A 22022-nucleotide genomic window follows, 5' to 3' on the forward strand; every position below is an offset into this window, starting at 1 on the left:
TTTATTCTCCTCTCTGCGATTTAATTTAAATTTCATGACGTGAGTAAATAAAGCTTCTCGGCGGCTGTCAGGTGAGATTCCAAAGAAACTTCTCTTCCTGTTTGATTCGGCTGATTTCAAATCAACAGGTGATTTGTGGATCGATGTGGATCGATGTGGATCGATGTGGATCGATGTGATCTCCATGTGCGTTTCTTTAGAAGACGTCTCATATTGAGCTTGTGGATTTTTGAAGGAGTTCTGGTTCCGGAGTGTTTGGACCAGCAGCAGCTTGTTGGATTCGTATTGACCGAGTTAGGGTTAACAGGTGTGATTCTGCCTCAGGCAACAATCAGACCTGTTCATCATCAAGTGAATTAAACCTTCCTGACATTTCTTTATACTTTCAGAAATAACTTTGTTTCCACCTGGAGCTCATTGACATTATGGTCTTTGTTTGTTACTAGTGTTGATATATTGATAACATTATATGTGTTTGGGTTTTGCATGTGTTTCATGCTTGATGCTGCATTTCCTATTATTTTACGCTGGAAATAACTACACAGGCACACTGTGTACACTGTGTGTGTATGTGTGTGTGTGTGTGTGTGTGTGTGTGTGCGCGTGCGTGTGTGTGTGTGTGTGTGTGTGTGTGTGTGTGTGTGTGGGTGTGTGTGTTGTGTGTGTGTACTTGCTGTTATTACTTTGGGTTCAATCACGTTTTATCTTATTTTTGGAAATCTTCCTAATATCCTGATCGCCATCAATAAATAAAGTCATCTGAAAATAAAACAAGCCTGAAAAGTCGGCTTCTAGCAGTTTTCAGTCAGTGGAGGTTCATGTGTTTTTCTTTTGGGGGGGGGGGGGGGGTTGCCGAGAGGACCAATGGGAGGGGTGGGATGTATCGGTTGCATAGTTTTAGTGTAGCATGCTGTTGCTAACTTTTCCAGGATTACCAACCCCAGCTTTAAGGAGCTTTTCCAGCATAAACATTGAACCAGTGGACCTGGTCCAGGGTAGCTGTGCAAACTGTTGTGTGTGAGTGTGTGTTTGTGTTGTGTTACTTTAGGGAGCTCAGTAACTGACTGGATGCCGGTTCATAAACTTTCATGACCGGAGTGTATTAAGCTCATGACTCTTGTTTTATTCAACAAATTTGCTCAATTTAGTGAAATGAAGCTGCAGCGTGTGTTGATAATTTATCAGCAGGGAACATAATTATTCAGCTGAAAGCCAAACGAGGCAACAAGCAAAGGTGAGTTTCATGTAATTTGCTAAAAGCTGCAGTCGAGATGCAAGGAGATTTTTCTCCTTGAAAAACTCAAGTAACTGCGACAGCGTGAAGCAGCTGTGATGATGACGGATGTTTGAGTTTTCTGTCGGCGCTCAAAAGCAGTAAAGCATTAAAGAAGTTTCAAAATACAAAGAAATTAAAGTAGAAATAAATAAATACATGAGAAGTTACCAACAAATAAACAAAATCTATCACATCGACATTATTGCTTATGAAAAATGGATGAAAAGCAACTTCACAGCAGATAAACAAAACTCAAAGCTCGTACTTGTTTAATATTTAATGTTTTAAACTGTTCTGAAGAACAGAGTCACACTGATTCGTTTCTCATCCCAGGATTTGAACCAGGAACTTTTTTTAGCTTGTAAAAAGTAAAGACGGACATTCATCTTTTGTTTTTTGTTCAATTCTTTAATCTGGTTTCAGATGATTTTGAGGAAAGTTTTCTCACTCGTCACGTTCTCTGTGGAGTTTAGCGTCTTTGTCACTCACATCTAACATCACTCTCGTGTCTCATGTTTCTTCCTCTGTGGTTTTAATCCTTTCAGTCGTCAGTCGTAGGTTTTGATGGATTTGTCTTTACTGGACGATCCTACTGGTCCACATGTGATCAGGTCCTCTGACACTCTGATTAGTAAACAACCTGATCTTCCTCCTCAGCCTCTCACACTGTGTGAATCTACCACTCACACTGTTTGTGGTGCAGGACACAGAGTTGTGTTCACTCTACCTGCGTCTCATCACCATAGCAGGGGGCGTCTGCATGTGTGTCAGGTTTCTTATATGACATAGTTTAGTGTGTGTGTACGTGTGTGTGTACGTGTGTGTGTGTGTGTGTGTGTGTGTGTGTGTGTGTGTGTGTGTGTGTGTGTGTGTGTGTGTGTGTGTGTGTGTGTGTGGAACTGAAAGTGAGATGCATGCTCGGTTGCCATTGGAGCTTGAGGCCAGTTTTGTGTGTGTGTGTGTGTGTGTGTGTGTGTTGAAGATTGATCTCCAAATCTCTTTCTCCCTCTCTGACTTCTATTATAAATGAGGCCACTGTTTACAGTTCACAGTATTTGGCGTGTTTGTGTTGCATGTGTTCCCACTAGTGTGGGCAGGTGACACGAGTGTGTGTGTATCCATATGGTCAGAGTGTAATGTGTGTAGTTCTGTGTTTTGGCATTTTGCTGCATTGAGTCCATATGAGAGAGAGAAATGTGTCATTTAACACTGTTGACAGTCTGTCAGACTGTGTGTGTGTGTGTGTGTGTGTGTGTGTGTGTGTGTGTGTGTGTGTGTGTGTGTGTGTGTGTGTGTGTACAGTCGATGAATGATGTGTAGTCTCAAAGGACAGAGAGTGTGTAACAGAGGACTTGGCTTGAAGCTGCAGCAGAATAAATATCGCTGTTCACCGAAGTTTCCTTGAAGCAGCTCAAACCACAGCTACAAGATGCAACTGACGAATTCCTCAAATCTCAACACACCACAGGACCTAAGTGACGAATACCTGTCGCACTGTGTCTGTGGTCAACCAGGGAGCAGTGGTTAGGGGCATTTTGTATACTTTGGTCAGAGCGCCGCTAACAGTTTCCCTCTGTTTCCAGTCTTTGTGCTAAGCTACGCTAGCCTGCTGCTGGTGTTAGCCCCATCTTCAGTTTTTTTTATGAGCGTTTGTGTTTATTTAGTGGAAAAGCTCAGCCTGTATTGATCCCTATGATACTATTGCACTTTCATATTTGAAGAATATAACGTTTATTATTGTTCAAATATGAAATATGTAACTTTTCGGCATTAAAATGTTATAAATGTTGTTGAGATGTGGTCTTAAATTATCATAGATGTTTCTGGCAATTTTCTTAAACCTCGTCAGGCGACAGCGTCATATTTCCTTTACACACAAGTCAAGGTCGACTCTGGTGGTAAGAATTGACTGTAACATGTTTGTAGCCACATCTGCATGATGCACTTTTCACTAACCTGTGCTGCAGGAAGCTGTTGTTCTCTAAATGCATTGCTCTCCTCTCACAGGGCGAGTGTGGGTGAACAGGAAGGAGACCGCTGCCTCAGCAAACATTTCCTGGTTGAGATCCATTTTTAAAATGAGGCAGAGGTTTGAATGGACTCGTGTGTGTGTGTGAGCAGGATTCCTCACTTAGTAGTAGGGCCAGGAATCAATTGAGCTGAGGTGTTGCTGCGTGCGTTCGATAAGAGGTTTACACAGTTCAGACATCTAAAGCTGGTCACTGTAGAATCTCTACCATGCAGCGAAATGAATGTGCTGCTCTGCTTTTTTATTCATCACACTCCTCTCTCTTCTGTGATGACAGAGGGATTTGGGGTAGATAAATATATTGAAATGGAAATATTTGCTTTATCTGCGGCTGCAGAGTCGCATTTATCTGCTTGCGACAGTTTAGGTTTATTGATCTTTTCAGCACAGTACTTCAAAAACTGAAAGAAAAAAGTAGTGCCAATGAATTTTGTATCATCACCTCATGATTCAGTCATTGTGAAGATTTTTGATGTTTGAAAGACATAATTAAGCCAGAATTATGCCGCACAGTGTGATATCAAATATGAGCTGAGGATCCATCTGTCTTATATTTCTCAGCTGTGGGTTAAACTGGGTAAACTGGAGAAGATCTTTTTCTTGTTTCTGTACCATTATTTAACTTGCATATCATAGATTTTGCATTTATTGCTTTCGTATTGATTGCACCAGCATAACAATTTGATTTTAAATAAACTCTGAAAGAAAGCAGAGAGATTTCTTTGGTTTTTCTAGAAGAAATTATGCTGGAGTTCTTCACAGGTGTGTGTGTGTGTGTGTGTGTGTGTGTGTGTGTGTGTGTGTGTGTGCGTGTGCGTGTGTGTGAGTGTGTGTGAGCAGGCGACAGTCTCGGGATCCGTCTGTGCCTCCGTCCCCCAGAGGGAGAACGGAAACAGAATAGTGAGTCAAAGAGGTGTTTTATTGGGCTGGTTACACTTCCTCTGCTTCTCTGTGGAAACGATCCGCTGTGTCTGAGCCGGGGCTTCGTCTGTGAGCGTGACGGGATAAAAGGACTCGACTGGTGATGACTGAGAGGTCAGCAGTGTCTCCAGGTCCATGATCCGATCGACCGAAGCTCCGGGACGGAAAAATAGATTCTCTGTCGTAACGTGACTTGGTTTTGTCCCTGCGGCGCTGTCCCTGGTGCTGATCTCTGGCCTGCACACGCTCTCCGTGGTGCTGAACTTGTCAGACACACTTCCACGTCTGTTGGAGTGAAAAACCTCAAACTCACTGTTCCCAGCACTTGTTATGACACGCGCCAAATAATAGTATACATTGTGTCAAGGCACTTTACATAGAAGGTCGAGACCTTAAAGATTACAGAGAAACCAACTGTTCCCACAATGAGCAGCACTTTGGCAACTGTGGAGAGAAATGACTCCCTCATTAACTGGAAGAAACATCTAAATACAGAGTCAGTGTGAAGACATCTGCCTCCTCTGGTAGGGGTGAGCGGAGAAAAATGGGTAAGAGAGGAGAGATGGGTGGAAAAGAGGGGAGAGAAGAGAGAGAGAGAGAGGGGGGAGAGGGGGGAGAGAGACCAGGAGCAGTTGTGTACCATCATGTTTCAGCTCTGACAGACTAGTTGTTATAATGAAAGCAATAGGAGAGATGATATTAATGGCAGCAGCAATAATTCATATAATAGTGGTTCCTCACTATTCAAGGGTTAAGGGGAGAGGATGATTCACCTTTTTAAGCTGTATAAGCCAGATTGTAAAAAATAAGCCATACGAAAACAGCGTGATTGATTGACTGATTGATTGATATTGATGCAAACCTTGACTGTCGGCCCACAGTTTGATTCCACGTGGCTTCCTCCCCTCATTTTCCACACTTCTCACTGAGTGGATTTTTTAAAAACAGCATTTTTAAACTCATAAGCACAGAAGATCAAACTGATCTTTGCCTTTCTGTAGGAAAAGCGAGCGGTAGCGGGTATAAATGGCAGCGGTGGCCTCGTTTTCATCGTTACAAAAAGGTCACAGATTAAAACCCCCTCGAGTGTCTTGTGTCTCTCCACATTAAAACTTCTCCTCGTCCTCCTCAGTAGCCCTTCTTCACAGCAGTAGTTGCTAGGTTACTTGTAATTTTTTGTTGTACTACGACTTGAGTGTAAATACAGGATGAGCGATAATATTTCAGAATAGTTATTTTCTTCCTGCTGAGCCTGGCTAAAGGCATCTTAGCACCTCGGTGTAATAAAAATACAATAGTTCATTGGTCCCTGTAGGGAGGTGCTCTTTTTATTTGCCTGCCTGAAGTTCGAGCTCACGATGTGAAACAGAGCAGCACCTCTGCTGCTGCGAGTGATTCATCCCCCTCCTGTTCTGCAATTCAGCTACAGTCAGGTTACTGTACGCATTTTTAAACACAAGTCAAGATGTGTACTACGCTATATAGAGGAGCATGAATGAAAGAGAAGGATTTACAAGGAGGAATCACATTCACACTAACCCTTCTTCATTACCACCAGGGCCTGTGATTCTGAACCTATACATCATTCAATGCCTGTGATTTCAGCTTCTGTGGAATCTGATTTATTTATGAAAAGCCGGCTGCTACAGTAGGAATGTAATGCTTCACACTCTGGGATGCTAACACGGCCCATTACACTCTGCTGTGTTTCAGCCGACACTGTGTGTATTAGCAGAAGTGGCGACAGATTGGCCTCTCAGTTAAATTGACCCAAACAACAGCTGACAAAAAGTCCTGCAGGCGAGCGAGCGAAGACTCTGTCGGCTCCCTCTTCATCATCACAGTGTCCCTCCGCGTGAGAGCATCAGAGAGCAGGAGCATCAAAGGGTGGAGATAATTTCTCCTTGAAGATCCGGTCACAATCGCAGAACATGGAAGCTGCCACCGTCAATCCCCGGCTCTATCGGAGGGTTTAGCACCAGGGATGAGAGGAAGCAGCAGGAGCAGCATCAAAGCCCCAAGAACCTGATAAAGGACCAAGCGGGACGTCGCGTTCCCTCCAGGGGACGAGCACAGACGTCTCTCTCTCTGTTCCACTCTGTGTCTCTCTCTCAAAGCCACGAACATACATACCTTATACCTGGGGGGGGGGGGCAGGACTTGCACATACCTTCAGTATATGTAAGACACTCAGATAAGATCTCAGTGGCAGTCAACAGTGCACATTCACACAGACTGTGCCTTTTGCCCAGTCCACAGAACGGCCAGGATTCAAAGTGGCTGAACGATGTTTGACAGCGTAGAAAAAATCTATTGTGTTTCTCTCCAATTGAAGCTGATTAGCATTAAAACTCCGACGAGCAGTTTGATTCCTTCGTCCCTAAATGAGGGAGATGATTGCAGCTAAATGCTGCCGAGAGTCTGGAAGCAAATTTGTCAAATTAATCACTGGAAGTCTTATTCAGTCGTTTGTGAAAAAGTTACATCCGACAGTTTCACCCACGTCTTTTAATCATGGATCATTTTGTGATTGTTGCTGTTTGTATGTGTTTGTGTTTTTACGTCTCTGTTGAAAAATACATGTTTAGCTCTTTGAAATTACCTGATATTCATAGAAACATGAGTCTGACTATACACTGGAACTTTTGTCCCGGCACCATTTACATGATTAAGTTTAATTGTTCTGTTCCATTATTTATTATACACTTTGAATTTGAACTGTTCCAATGAGCAGAACTGTTACCAAACTTAACTGCTGGTAAAATCACGTGAAAAATCGAATTAATATTTTTCAAAGAGAGGGTTTTAAGTGTGTCTTAAAATGTTCTCCATTGCTATGATGGATTTCCCTGAAGTAGATTCCAGAAAGAACATGTATGAAATCACTGTAGATACAAAAAAAATATGATTTTAATTTACGGGATAAAACCCAGAACCTGCTTGAGATCCGGAGCTGATTGTGGGTCAGCGTGTGTGAACGTTAGATGAGGTTACACAACCCAGTGCTGGACAGTGTGCACTGTGGGTTTCTCTTTGGGGCTCAGACTAACTCAGTGTGTGCGTGTGATTGGAGCGTTTCCAGTCCAAATTCATGAAGTGACCTGATTGGCTGGATTTCAGTCGCTCGTTGGTGATTAGTCCACCTCTGGAACATCTGTGCTGGAATCCCTCCAACTGGAGTCAGAGTGAAAGTGCTGGAAGAAGAAGAAGAAGATGTTTAATTTCAAAGCAACTTTTCATGTTTAGGTTAATTACTATTGATCATAAGAAGATCACAAGATCATAATTCAACACGTACATTTAAAAGAAAATCATGAAAATATGAACCTTTGATTTGAGCTTCGAAAGGTTCATCAATGGATCAGAATCCAAGTTCACGTGTAAAAATAATATTTGGGACATTTCTGTAGACGCCACAAGTCTGAATGTCTCAACGTGTTTTAAGAGAAAATGTGTTTTCTCCGTGATGTCAAGGAGAAGTAATACACTACCCACAATCCTCAGGGGTTGTAGTGACATTTCTGATTCCTGTTACCATGGAAATGTTCACCACAACCCTGAAAGTCATGTCGGCCATGATTGGATTCACTTTGTACGATGTGAAACACGATACAAGACACACAGTATAATACATAACAACACTAGCAACAAGGTTAAATTAAGATGTGAGCTGGGGGTGCAGGGAAAGGAATCATTTGCAATGGCTTATGGGATGTTTCGCTCTTTAAATAATTATGTACACATTTAATGGTCACGATTCATCTCGTAGCTGATCGACCTGAATCAGGAGTAAAACTCTTTTTGGATTTTCTAAAACTTAAATGCAGAAAAACAAATTGACTTTGGTTCCAGAGCCACTTGAAACTTCCCTGTTACGCTGTTTTCACACAAAGATCAAGTTATATAAGTTTCAATGCATTTTTTTTTTCAGCTTTAATGTTGAGCAAACTGCTGACGACCGATTTGCTTTGTTTTGTTTCTCGGGCGGACACGACTACAGGCAGTAAAACAGATGAACCACGACCTTGTACCTCCTACACATGAATAAACTTTCCTAGTTACATTATATTGCAGTTTAATTTAACTCTTGCTGCTAACAAACGTTATATTTGCAGATCAGGTTGTGTTTTCACCATCACGGGACATTAGAGAGACGTTTCTGCTTTCGAGGATCTTTCCTTCTGATGCACGACTGATTCCTGACACGTCACTGTACACGTGATTATTCTCTGTACACTCCTGTGCCCTTGATGACAGAACCCTGTGGATCTTACAGGCCATATGCACCAAGGATTCCTGCTTCAGAGTTTATTATGCTATTTTTGAGTCCTGTTCTTTATCCCGAGGAGACAGAGACAGGGACACAGACGGAGAATCAAAGACACACTCTAATGGAACAAGATGTTTGACTCGGGGCCACAGCATCATTTGCCACCAGCTTTGTGTCTAGAAAGCATGACGGCATAAAAAAGATACGATGCATTTGTGCATCTAACGTTTCCCAAGAGGTTATCTCAGGATTCAGTTTTACCTGGTTTGGCTACAAAATCAGTTTCTAACAGAAAAACACCTATGATGAATATTTCATTTAGGTACTTTCCCCTCTTCATCCCCCAAGAACCTTTAAATCATGTTCAAAGCAGAAAATAACGTCAGTTTCAGGTATTTCTGTCGTCATTTTCTTTCTCCACTAAGTGAATTCTAAACCACGCTGACCTTCTCCAACTCTTCCCGTCTTTAGCTCAACCGTCAGCGAACCCCCCCCCCCCCGAGGCTCAGAGCGAAGCCACTTAATGGACAGACTGTGACAAACCTAAGTCTCGCACCTGAACAGCCTGTAGGAGTGACGCCGCCGCACCGCCGCTGTCTGCTCCCCCTGGAACACATTAACACGGAGGTTAAACGAAGGGAGAGCGAACCAGACACCGAGTGCGATGCAGTGGAGACGCACAGTGTGCTGGTAATTTGCCTCGGGGCACTCGTACTCGCTCCCTGTCTCCGACCTCGGCTTCTCGGCTGATTGACCGAATATAGATTCACGGAGATAAAGACTTTGTTTATCTTTATTTATTCTTCTGTCAATTTCACGCATCTTGTTTCTGCGTCTGGGAAGAAAATCAGTTGTGTGAAAACCATCCTCAGTCTCAGGGGTGTCGGACTTCTTCTTCTTCTTCTTTGTGCCGTTCCTCCAAAGTCTCAACACATTCTGATGAACTGTCATCCTGAACCTGACGTCATCCTGAACCTGAGGCTGAGGTCATCCTGAACCTGAACCTGACGTCATCCTGAACCTGAACCTGACGTCATCCTGAACCTGAACCTGACGTCATCCTGAACCTGAACCTGAGGTCATCCTGAACCTGAACCTGACGTCATCCTGAACCTGAACCTGACGTCATCCTGAACCTGAACCTGACGTCATCCTGAACCTGAACCTGACGTCATCCTGAACCTGAACCTGACGTCATCCTGAACCTGAACCTGACGTCATCCTGAGGCTGACGTCATCCTGAACCTGAACCTGACGTCATCCTGAACCTGAGGCTGACGTCATCCTGAACCTGAACCTGACGTCATCCTGAACCTGAACCTGACGTCATCCTGAACCTGAACCTGACGTCATCCTGAACCTGAGGCTGACGTCATCCTGAACCTGAACCTGACGTCATCCTGAACCTGAACCTGACGTCATCCTGAACCTGAACCTGACGTCATCCTGAACCTGAACCTGAGGCTGACGTCATCCTGAACCTGAGGCTGACGTCATCCTGAACCTGAACCTGACGTCATCCTGAACCTGAACCTGACGTCATCAGGCGGCGCTGACGAGGCACAAACTTCAGTTTTTTCTTTCTCCGGGACTTTTGCTCTGACTTCTTTCTCCTCTGCACCAACCCAGACTTCACAACTAGTGTGTGTTTGTTGTGTGTAGAAGAGTTTGTTGTTCTGTGGATGGAGTCACAGTGATGGTGCTGGATCGATTGAGGTGTTGGTGACGGGTGATTTGTGATCCGGCTCCTCTGCAGGTAAATGAAGGATTTGGTTGCACTCGTACTCGCTCCCTGTCTCCGACCTCGGCTTCTCGGCTGATTGACCGAATATAGATTCACGGAGATAAAGACTTTGTTTATCTTTATTTATTCTTCTGTCAATTTCACGCATCTTGTTTCTGCGTCTGGGAAGAAAATCAGTTGTGTGAAAACCATCCTCAGTCTCAGGGGTGTCGGACTTCTTCTTCTTCTTCTTTGTGCCGTTCCTCCAAAGTCTCAACACATTCTGATGAACTGTCATCCTGAACCTGACGTCATCCTGAACCTGAGGCTGAGGTCATCCTGAACCTGAACCTGACGTCATCCTGAACCTGAACCTGACGTCATCCTGAACCTGAACCTGACGTCATCCTGAACCTGAACCTGAGGTCATCCTGAACCTGAACCTGACGTCATCCTGAACCTGAACCTGACGTCATCCTGAACCTGAACCTGACGTCATCCTGAACCTGAACCTGACGTCATCCTGAACCTGAACCTGACGTCATCCTGAACCTGAACCTGACGTCATCCTGAACCTGAGGCTGACGTCATCCTGAACCTGAACCTGACGTCATCCTGAACCTGAACCTGACGTCATCCTGAACCTGAACCTGACGTCATCCTGAACCTGAACCTGAGGCTGACGTCATCCTGAACCTGAACCTGACGTCATCCTGAACCTGAACCTGACGTCATCAGGCGGCGCTGACGAGGCACAAACTTCAGTTTTTTCTTTCTCCGGGACTTTTGCTCTGACTTCTTTCTCCTCTGCACCAACCCAGACTTCACAACTAGTGTGTGTTTGTTGTGTGTAGAAGAGTTTGTTGTTCTGTGGATGGAGTCACAGTGATGGTGCTGGATCGATTGAGGTGTTGGTGACGGGTGATTTGTGATCCGGCTCCTCTGCAGGTAAATGAAGGATTTGGTTGTTTGGTCAGATCAGTGCAACTTAATGAGAAACCTGAATCTGAATGTGAAATCTAAAAGTCCTGCTCCAGAACTGAAAGGACATTGAATAAATTCATGATGTCATAGTTTACTTCAAGCACATGCACCCACTCTCGCTTTCTGTAGACTTTATCGCCACCTACTGGCCCGGCATGCTTGTTTGAGTGTTTTTAGTCTTGATTCAGATATTTTTTGTAAAACAAATATTTTTTAAACAGCTGGGAAAACATCAGTTCAAATGAAATAACAGCAGTGGTGTTAGAAAGGCCTTAAAGGGAGAAATCAACAGATGTGAAGGTGAAACTAAATGTTTCCACAGTTTTCTTCAGCTCCAAACCTGAGAAATGTTGGATTTAGGCATAAAAAGACGTTTTGTGATTGTTCCTGTAAAACTTTCCTATTTATTATTAATGTAAAAGAGTGTTTTCTTTAATAAAACCGATATGTGGAAGCTCTTTGACCCCAGTATGTGGCCTTTTACCTTGATAAGCTCTCATTTGTGTTGAACCTCTAACCCCTCCGAAGCTTTGTTCGACACATGGAGCTGCACAGGAAACACAGAGTTGTGTTCTGCGAAGCGGAGCCCGCAGGGTGTATTGTGTAGTTGCTCGGTCGGATTAGAGTTATGAGTCTAATAAAGCAGCTCCTGCATCACATTTGCTGTCTGCTTGCTCTCGGATTCCAGAGGATTTCATCCGTGAGCTGCAACTCATCTCCGCATCTTTGCAGCGGCTCCGCAGGATTGTAAACTATTAATTTGTTTCTTCACGTGTTTATGGAGCAAAACGGGAGTTTGTGGGCTTGAGGAACAGGGCGATAATCAAAGTGCCTCTTGTTAAAGCTGCAAACCAGCAGACACGTTCACAGTCATTTATCTTTGTGAGATTTTAAAGAGTAAAACAAACGATGCACGATCACTGGGACATAGAAAATACGCCTGTGGTTGAGAGGGTATCTACTTATCTGGAGAAATTAACTGTCAGCTGAGAGAGATCACAAACCACACTGTTGAAATATTCGGGGAACAGAAGCCACCACCTTGTTCTAAATAATTTGGAGCCGAAGTCTGTGCAGCTGTGATCTTGTTTGGAGGCGTGGTGTCCAGGTCCTCCCGTCACACGCACTCGACCAATCACGAGTTAGTCTCAGCTGTCAATCAAGACATCTAAGTCTGTTTTGTATCATCAAATAACAAATTAAAACCAAACACATCAGTTGATAAGAGATATACGTAAAAAAGACAGAAAATGTCTCTAAGGAAAGTTTATGTAATGTGTTCTTTGACTTTTTGGTTTGGTCCATGTCCCATCCACTAACATGGCCAACTACCAGGGGGCGATCTTAATGATTTGGCTTCACTTCTAGGAACTGTCGTGTCAAAGCAAAGAGCAACGGAGTCAGATTCAAGATTTAAATGTGAAATAACTTTCAGGATACAAAGTTGTTTGACTCTCGCACTAAACTGAAGCATGTTTGCTGCAGATCGACGACTTCAGTGGCTTCAACACTCAGCAGAGGCTTGTGCTCTGATGCAGAATTCAAATGCAAATTATTTTCAACACTTGGATTGTAATTGTTTGAAGCGTCTGTGTTTGCCTGAAGGAAACAGCGCTGCCTCCCACGTCTCAGGCTCATTTCATTCGTCACAGCTCGGCGTGATTCCGTCCTCGGGCCTTTTCACGTGACGTGTTTCTGTCAGAGCTCGGAGCCTCGGCAGGATCCACCGCTGAGCTTCTGTTTCCACCATTTCTGTACGAGCGCTGATAATAACAATAATATAATACGGGCAGGAGGAGAGTTAATGGCCACACTGTTAATTTCCTTGGTCTCTATTGAGTGTGACTTTTTCCCATTGAGGTTTTTTTTCCCTACAATTAACCAATTAAGTTGTCATTAAGTCAAAGTGACTGATATAACAGTTAAGGGCTTTAATATGCACATTATGAATAATTAAGTCACGCCATTGGTCAGCTATGAGTCAGAAATTATGAAGCCTGATTATAAAATTCAGTTTAGACTGAAAACAAAGTTCTGTGTGGACGTTTTTCTTCCTTTTTATGCACATTTCACAGTTTCTACTCTAATCAACAGTATAATACTAATGGCAGTAGGATAATATTCTTATAATTAATACACAGGAAGACGTTAGCTCCCGTTGGGCTGCGGTTATTTAATGCGCCAATTGTGACATCAACACGGCGCCTTTTCATTTTGTACTTAGTGCTTGAGGCTTCAGTGACTTGGTTCAGTCTTCTTCTCAAAACACCACTGCCAGAAAAACTAATTTGGGCACTGGCTAGTTTCCTCCCAGAACAATCGGGTTTGTGTTTCACTCCCTTCCCATAGTTTCCAGTAGAAATCCTAGTGCACCGAGAGTTAAACGAAGTTGGGAGATGCGTCAGCTGAACGATGCCGTGTTGCTCTCGAGGATTTCTCATGCTCAAGGATGTGAGCGAGCATCAACTTGGCTTTACTGCGACAAAGCCCTTTGGTACCTTGTGTTGTCATTTAACTCTTAATCTTATCTTTTGTGCTTTGAAACATTTTACGTCACCATCAGTGATCAGTGCATCATCGTACAGAGTAAAAACAAAAGTCACATGATGAAGTGAGAAAGGAATAGATAGAAGTAGCTTTCCTGGATCTGCTTCAACATTTGATGGGTTCTTCCCTGACCTGCAGGTTTCATGATAATCCGTCCAGTTGTTCCTACATAATCCTGCGAACAATCAATCAAGCAAACAAAGGCAGACAAAGTGGGGGAGGTGATGAAAGGATGATCAGAAGAGAAGAACGTGTTGATCAACCTGTTTGATATAAAAATGCAACAAAATTAAGAATTACTGGAGCTTTATTCCAGAATTTATAATTGATTCTATCCATGTTTTTATTGTTGCTGTTATTATTATGTAGAATATTTAGTTTGGATCTATGACATTGTTATTCCTGTGTTCTGGTCAAACTACATTTTTAGCACCAAAGCTAATTTCAACTTGAACTCAATGCCCGTTAAAAAAAGGGACGGGGCAGTGACACTGACTTCCTGCTTGTTATCCTCAACCCTCCCTCCTCTGTTTAATGCACCAAACAACTAATCACTGGTGAGTCTAACTTTGACGTGTGCCGTCAGTGGCCTCGTTTTTAGGAGATAAATCATTTCAGAATGAAACTCTTGAAATATTAAAGAGGAAACGTTGATACACAAGTGTGAGTGAAATCCCGTTAAACTGCAGCTAACGTGCATCAGATTTGTGGGCGAGGCAGCGTCTGCATCATTTATTATAAATGTGTCGATTTTTTTCATCTCATGAAGTTTTCATTTTTGTTCACTTCTTAAATCTCTGCCCAGCGCTCAGCTCCGCTCTGCTCTGTTCACTGAGGAACCCAAACGGTCAAGAGACGTCAAGTCGGATCAAGTTCAGTGTATTTATAAATTATTTAAAACGAGAACTGGAGCCGAACAAAAATCCTGTGATATTACAACGAAGAATTTAAAGAAAGACAATAAACCACACAATAAAGACACAAAGACAATACAAATAATTCAAGGAATAATAATAATAAAAAAGCACAAAGTAAAAAGCCTCAAATATATATTTTAAATAATCATAAAATGTATTCAGTCGTCTTGTGAGTTTTCTTCTTGACATTAATGGAATAACTTAAATTAAATTGTCTATTCTTTCTTTTTCCTCCACTTAATGAAGCATCAATCTAGATATCGTCGTTCTGCTCCATTTTCATTTGTGCATCTCATGTTGCTAGTTATGGAGTCTTGTTATGGTTGTATGCTCTTGGCCCAGATAACCACCGTCCCCACTGGAGGCCCCAAAATATTGGCCGATGCTCCCAGAGGATAATCTGTCGTCAGATAGTAGCCGATGGCTCAGAGATTCATTCATAACTTATTTAACAGACCAACACAACTGACACAGAACAGCAGGAATTAGAACGGTTGTGTAACGTTTGGATACTTAAAGGTCCAGTGTGTAGGATCTAGTGACATCTAGTGGTGAAGTGGCATGTTGCAGCTGAATACCCCTCACCTTAGGAGGTAGAGTGGGTCGTCCACTAATCAGCGGTTTGATCCCCGGCTCCAAATTGCCCCTGCCGGCCGTGTGTAGGCCCGTGTATGAATGGTGTGTGTTAGTAAGAGTGTGTAGTTAGGAGTGTGTGGTTTGTACTGCAAAGTGCTTTGAGTACTCCACAACAAAAGCATTTAATAAATACTGTCCATTCACCATTTCAAACGCTGAGTTCTGCATTTCAAAGTACCACATTGCTCAAAGACAAATAAAACCTCAACTCATAATAGTTATAACGACATTACAGTCTTTGAAATGACGGCAGTACGGTTTTATTGAATGAATCAGAGCTGATGAGATTATACAGAGTTTGATTAACTTGACTCAGCTTCTCTTCCTCCACTGGGACTCGTTCTGATCTCTGAGCTTCACTTAATTCGGTTTTCGTGTTGAGCTCATTTGATTCCGACCACCGCTCGTGTCACTGTGCAGCTCGACTCCTTCACCCCCCACCCCCCGTCTTAGGATGTAATCACTTAGTCTCGCACGGCGACGCAGCCCTGATGAAGACGTACAACAAACCCTGTCATGTAGCATCGCCATAGAAGCAGGACGACGAGCATATTCAGGAAACTGATTTTTATATTTTATTAACTGGAACAAGGATCATACGGTCAACAGAGTCCACAGCCTTTGAATTTAGAAACTTTTTAAAGGTTAAAAAGTGGTTAAAGGTTTCTTGATTAATGGAAAATACATTTTACAAACTTGAAAAGTAAGATCACGCGGTAAATAATTAATAATATATATGGATTTTTATCTGAAGTATTTGCAGGGAACTAATCTTTATTCCTTGTACTGTACAGGAAAAAATATGTCTTAAAACATATAATAAAATGGTTATTCAGGACAATATCATTCTTCAACATAACACCTGGTATTTTATTGGTTGTTGTATTTTGACACACACTTGTTGCACAAAAAATCCAAGAGCAGAGATGACATTTGAGACGCACAGAAGCAAAAATTCCAAGAAATGCAGATTTCCAGCCTCCCTCAGTTCAAACCGTGTCCTCTAACTGTCATTGACTCAGGGTGAAGTTTGTTCTCACTGACCGAGAATAAACACACGGCCCTCGAGCTTTTCTCTCAGCCACTGTATCATACATATCTCTCTCTCTCTCTCTCTCTCTCTCTCTCTCTCTCTCTCTCTCTCTCTCTCTCTCCGTCTCACACACACAAACACACCTGACGCCTCAGAGCTCCTTCAACACTGCTGACACCTTCATAACTCGGGATATTACCTTCAGCAGGGAAACGAGGAGGGTTGGGGGCAGGTATTAATTTGCCAGCTGCCCCCCCCCTCCGGGTCCTGACTCAGCTGTTCCTAGCTGTGTGGTTGTATTCAGTAAGTGTTTCTATATTCTTAAAGCCACATGTGACTTCCCAGGCTCATGTTACACGGTGTTAGTTCAATGACACATGAGTGGATTATAAAAATAGAGAAGCAAAAGAATGTCTTTGGTTATTTCTGTTGCTGTTTTGATTGTAATGACAAACACACGTCTTTTAATGAGTGTTACACCAACTCGGCTGCATGCACAGTTTGTGTGTGTCCACTGAAACCACATGATTGTGTTGAGTCATAACTCTTTCACTCTTTCTAACAGATTGGTAGAAGCCTGTTTGACGGAGTAGCTCCTGTAAATGTCCTGCAGCAAAGTGATGCCCTGGACGAAACCAAAAAGTCTGTGACCTTAACAAGACGGTGCAGTTAAACTGTGAGAGAAGGACACACACCTCTCTCATATTATTCCAGAGAATAGTGGAGTTCTCTCTGGGGTTTTGTTCTCTAGCATTGATTAACTACTAAACCCAACATCCTTCAACACACAGATATCTGATTTGAAATGTGAAGGATTTGTGAGCAAAGTCACCTCCGGACGTGCAGGACGTTGCTAATACGGCAAATAGCTCTTGTGAGACACCGAAACTTTGAAAATCCAGTCTTTATTAAATTCCTTGGGAGCTAATATGATGAATTACATCCTTATTCCTAAATTATTACAACATTTTCTTTTACCGCCCTGAGATATTGGATGTTCTGATGTTTTAAACCAGTTTCAAACTGGAATAATGTTTCTAAAACATGACTCGCCTTTCGGTGTTCCCCAGGGACGCTGTCTGGGTTCCCTGCTATTTTCTCCATATATTATTTTATTTGCTAACATCCTCAGTGACACAGAAGAAACTAAACTCTACATCTCTACTCCATGAACTCGGTGGTCTTCATAAATCATTGGAGATACTTTGACTGAAACTCTCACCAGACCCAAGAACAAATTACAAGTCACTGTGTTATTTTATAGTCTGATTCAAGTTGAAGTCACAGTGTGACCTTTCCTTTCTTCTCCTTGAAGAGTATACCGACATGTTTAACCACACCAGGCTGCTGAGACACTAATCCCTGCTTCTATTATGAGAGGATTTAACAAGTGCACTGCTCTTTTTTTTACTCGTCTTCCAAAGAGTCCATAATGAAATTCAAACATAATGTTGCAGCTTCACGTTGAACTTTTCAGACCAAGAGGCGAGAGGACATCACTCCTCTTCTAGCACTTCCTCGTTTGTTCAAATTGATTTTGAGGTCCTTTTAATTGCCTGCATGTCTCTTCATGGCACAGCAGCCTCAGACATCTCTGACTTTACATAGGAAGCTGCTTAAATAGACTTTTTTCACAGCAGACATTTCGACATAACACAGTAGGTGTACTAAGATAAATGAAGATAGGTCTGAAGTACCTAAATAGAACAGAAACATCATTCACTTGTTATCCTGTAAATTTCCCCTCTGAGTTGCATTTGATTGTGTGAAAGGTGTCATTTTAATGCAGTTGTTATTATTAAGTCAGTTTTATTTCTATAGCCCGATGTGAGAAATATGAAAAGTGCCTCTAGGGGCTTTCACGTCACGATCACGTCTATGATGTGAGCAGGAAAAACTTTTCCAAACAACCTGAAAAAATGACAGGGGAAAGGTACACATGCGGGTGAAATGTTTGTTTACATCTGCATATTGGAAGATATTTTTGTGTCGTGTTTGAAGAGTTGTAAGTTTGTTCTTCCAGCGTCAGCAGCTCTAATTTGAGAGATTTCACAAACACCTGCTGACGAGTGGAAAAGGTCGGAGCCGTCACAACATGTTCCTGTAACCTGTGAGTGTTCCCTCTTCTTTTAAAACACGGGAACACATCAGAGTCAGTGGAGGAGGAGGATCATTAGGAGTCATTTCGTTTTGACTGAGGTGATGATGGATGCCCCGGTGAACTGGGGGCTGTGTTACTTTGCCAGACTGTGTCTTCAAAGACTTGACTGTGCTTTTGTGTTGTGAAACGCAGGTTGTTGCCCACACAGTGTCAGTGGAGCTTAGCCCTCTTAAACTGCGAGGACACAACACATTAAGTCTGCTGCTGCCGAGGCTTTTTCTCTGCTGCCGCTTCTTTTCAGTAAGACCTGAACATCAGGGGCGCTCGGCTGTGGCTTAGTACATTATACATCTTGTCAAACTACACACACACACACACACACACAAGCACACACACACACACACACTTGCACACACTGAGTAATATATTATTTATAGTGTCACTGCAGTGTAAAACTCACATCGTATATTATTCATAGTATCATGACATATGACACATACACGCTGATGCAACACTGATGCACAGTGTTTTTCCTTATGCCACGATACATATGCATTAAGCTGCACACACACATAGAGGAACTGGTCCCAACCAGTCTGAGCAGAGCATGATGGGAGTTTGTGCTGGAACAACTGAGTTAAAAGGTTTAACTCTCCTTCATGTTTAAGAGAGAGCCGTCTGTAACGGCAGCGGCAGCACTGATGTCAGATTTCCTGTAAAGTGAGACTCATCATATTTTAATCTGCGGTTGTACTAAAAGCACTTTAACACGTGTTCAGTACAGAATCCAGATGTAATTGAGATTGTGTCTAAGGTCCCGACACTGTTCTGCCTGCTCAGCCTCACACTCCTGTCCTCCCGGGTGGGAACACACAAGTTAAAGGTGAATCTCTGCTGTTGTCTTGTAGAAACAAAGACCAAAAAAATGCATTTTCTTTTACATAAAACATTAGAAATTAAGTTTACGTCTTTGTTTTCTTGCTCAAAGCGTCTTTCCTCCCTTTGTTGATGCATCACACTGCATCACCATCACTTCAGTGGATCAGTGGAATACGTGATGCAAAACAAAAGTCCTCATGTTCCCCTGTGCAGCTGCAAAAGAACAACAGGGACGCTGATTCTACCGCAGGTTAAAAAGTCTGCAGGGTTCCTTTTCAAAATCTATTTATTTATGTTATGAAAGAGGCAAATATTCCTGCCTCTGTCAGATCTCCGGTAAAGTTTCATCTGATTTAATACATTATAAATATTAGAATGGCACCTACATCCGCCAAGGTCCAACAATTATATGACTACATTATTTATGTCTCATATAAAATAGTTAAAACAAAATATCAATCAACCAATTACAGTCCCCTGAAGAGGCCGGATCCTGTTGAGCCTTCATATCATATGGTCACTTTATGTATAATATAATAAAAGCTAATGCATTGAACAATCGAGACGTGACAGGACGAACGTCTTTAGCTTCTGCGATGTGATGTTCAGACTTCACAGAGACGATGGAGACGATTCTTCTCAGAGATTAAACTCAGACACGAGAGATGTTGATCCTCAGTTGAGAGACTTCAACACAGCGCTGGGTCAATGTTCATTGTGAGGATGTGAAATCAACGCTGACAAACACACGTGCACAGTTAAATCCTCTCTGGTGACACAGATCATGAGGAACTATAGATTTAGAGAAAGTACTCAGCTTCAGAGAAAGAAGCAGAATCTGAAGGCTAATGTAAATACTAATAAGATAAATATTAATAATAGTTGTTTGTTTGAGGGGCAGGTAATTTGGTCTGAATTGAGAGCCCCCCCCCCCCTCTCCTTTCCAGCCTTCTCCCCCTATTCCCCCTTTTCTATTCTTCCTCCTCCTTCTATTCCACATCCCCTCGTTTCCTCAGCCACTCTGAGGCGTCAGTGCCCTCTGCTGATCGATGGCAGCGTCAAATCATGAGCAGACGTTGTGTTACGCTGTTTCTCACCGAGCTGGTTTTACTCAGCTGCCCTTTAGCAAGGCATTAGAATCCCAGTGCTCGACACTGGGATTCTTGTGGTTTTACTGAGCAGCTGACACATGAATGCAGAGGTTTTTTTCAGCTCTCCGTTCCCCTGCAGCTGTTCCACCACGTCTCTGTGGAAGATATCTGCCTCTCCTTTGTTTTTTGGAATAAAAATAATAATAATCATAATTTTTCTATTTAATCTATTTGTTTTATTGACATTATCATTAGATATCTTTTTTCTTATTTCAGTTTTGAAGTTATTTCTACTCGCTGTGATACATATAGACGGTCGTCAGCCCAGTTTTCTATTGATTAAATATTCATTCAAGTCATGAAAACATTAGACATCATTACTGTTGGTGAGAAACAAATGAGAGTCGACAAATTGGTGCACGGGCGTCACGAGGAAAGTCAATACATCATTTAATACATTAACATGTGACATCAATCAAACTGAGGCTGTGCTTTATTTTAATGTTGTAAACGATGACGGGTTCGAAATTAAACCCTGAACCCTGATTGAATTACATCACATTGAATAATTATATTGGCAAAGTTACAACAGTGGAGCATTTTGCTGCAGAGACTTTAAATTTGCTTCAGGTCTAATCCTGTTTTATCTCTGACAAAGACCAGGCTCTTGTTTCTGAGCTGAATTAACAGCTCACACTAAAGTCGGGGATCAAGTCCTGATGAGAGGGAATCAAACCTTTTGTCTGCCGGTGCCTGTGATGAGCTCTCGACAGAATCCTCCCGTCAACTTTGTTCTTCTGCACGTTTCAACCACACACATGTTGTTTTTCAAGGATTTGATTAATTGATGCGTTAATGAGATGATTCATTTTAAAGCCGCAAGCAATTAACACTTAAAACAAACAGTGTCAGGACCCCAGCACCGTATTACTGTTATTGTAATTTGATCTGTTTACATATTATCATAATCATAATAATAGTAGTTGGATTACTGCATATTTCATTGTACATTCTACTGTACTTTGCTCATACTTTATATATTATCATATTTCTGTCCATTACAAAGGCCTGTGGTTAGTCTATGGCCTGTGATTGGTCCTGATCCTCAGCAGAAACCCATCAGCTTCCATAGTTACCAGCTGATTTTATAGTTTTGGTTTACTGGAGTATGTTGGAGCTTGTAAAGATGTAAAGTACCTGCTATAGCTTTTCTATAAAATACTGTAGCTGACATGTGGCTTCTTATAAATGTGATCACACGCCTGTGGCCCAGCAGATGAGGAGAATTGTGAATGAGCCACTTGGGCATCGACTGTATTTCAACCCTTTTGGATTCTGCTGCAGTCGAAGACAATGTCAAGCACTTTAAATAAAGGCTCAGTAATTTACATCCTGTTCAAAACACATTACAGCCATTTCTTCTGCAAACCCTCTGCTCGCTGCTTTGTGTTACGATGATGAAATGACAGGACGAGTAAATTGCAGGGGGGGGGATCTTTTTTCACTTATGTGACGAGGTGAAATAATGGAGCTCCATTTGTTTCAGTTCTTGCAGGGCGTCGCTTGTGTCATGAAGTAGATGAAAGAATGTAAAACACAGTTATTATTATTATTA

At 42.3% G+C, this 22022-nt stretch overlaps 1 protein-coding gene across 10 annotated transcripts in view; it reads left to right on the forward strand.

Annotated features, from left to right (window-relative positions):
* Positions 1–22022, forward strand: part of LOC117761758 (glutamate receptor-interacting protein 2-like) — a 206502-nt gene that overhangs the window by 99324 nt on the left and 85156 nt on the right. The gene's annotated exons all lie outside the window — the stretch shown is intronic.

This window comes from Hippoglossus hippoglossus, chromosome 5 (genome assembly GCF_009819705.1).
Source record: "Hippoglossus hippoglossus isolate fHipHip1 chromosome 5, fHipHip1.pri, whole genome shotgun sequence".
Taxonomy (NCBI): domain Eukaryota; kingdom Metazoa; phylum Chordata; class Actinopteri; order Pleuronectiformes; family Pleuronectidae; genus Hippoglossus; species Hippoglossus hippoglossus.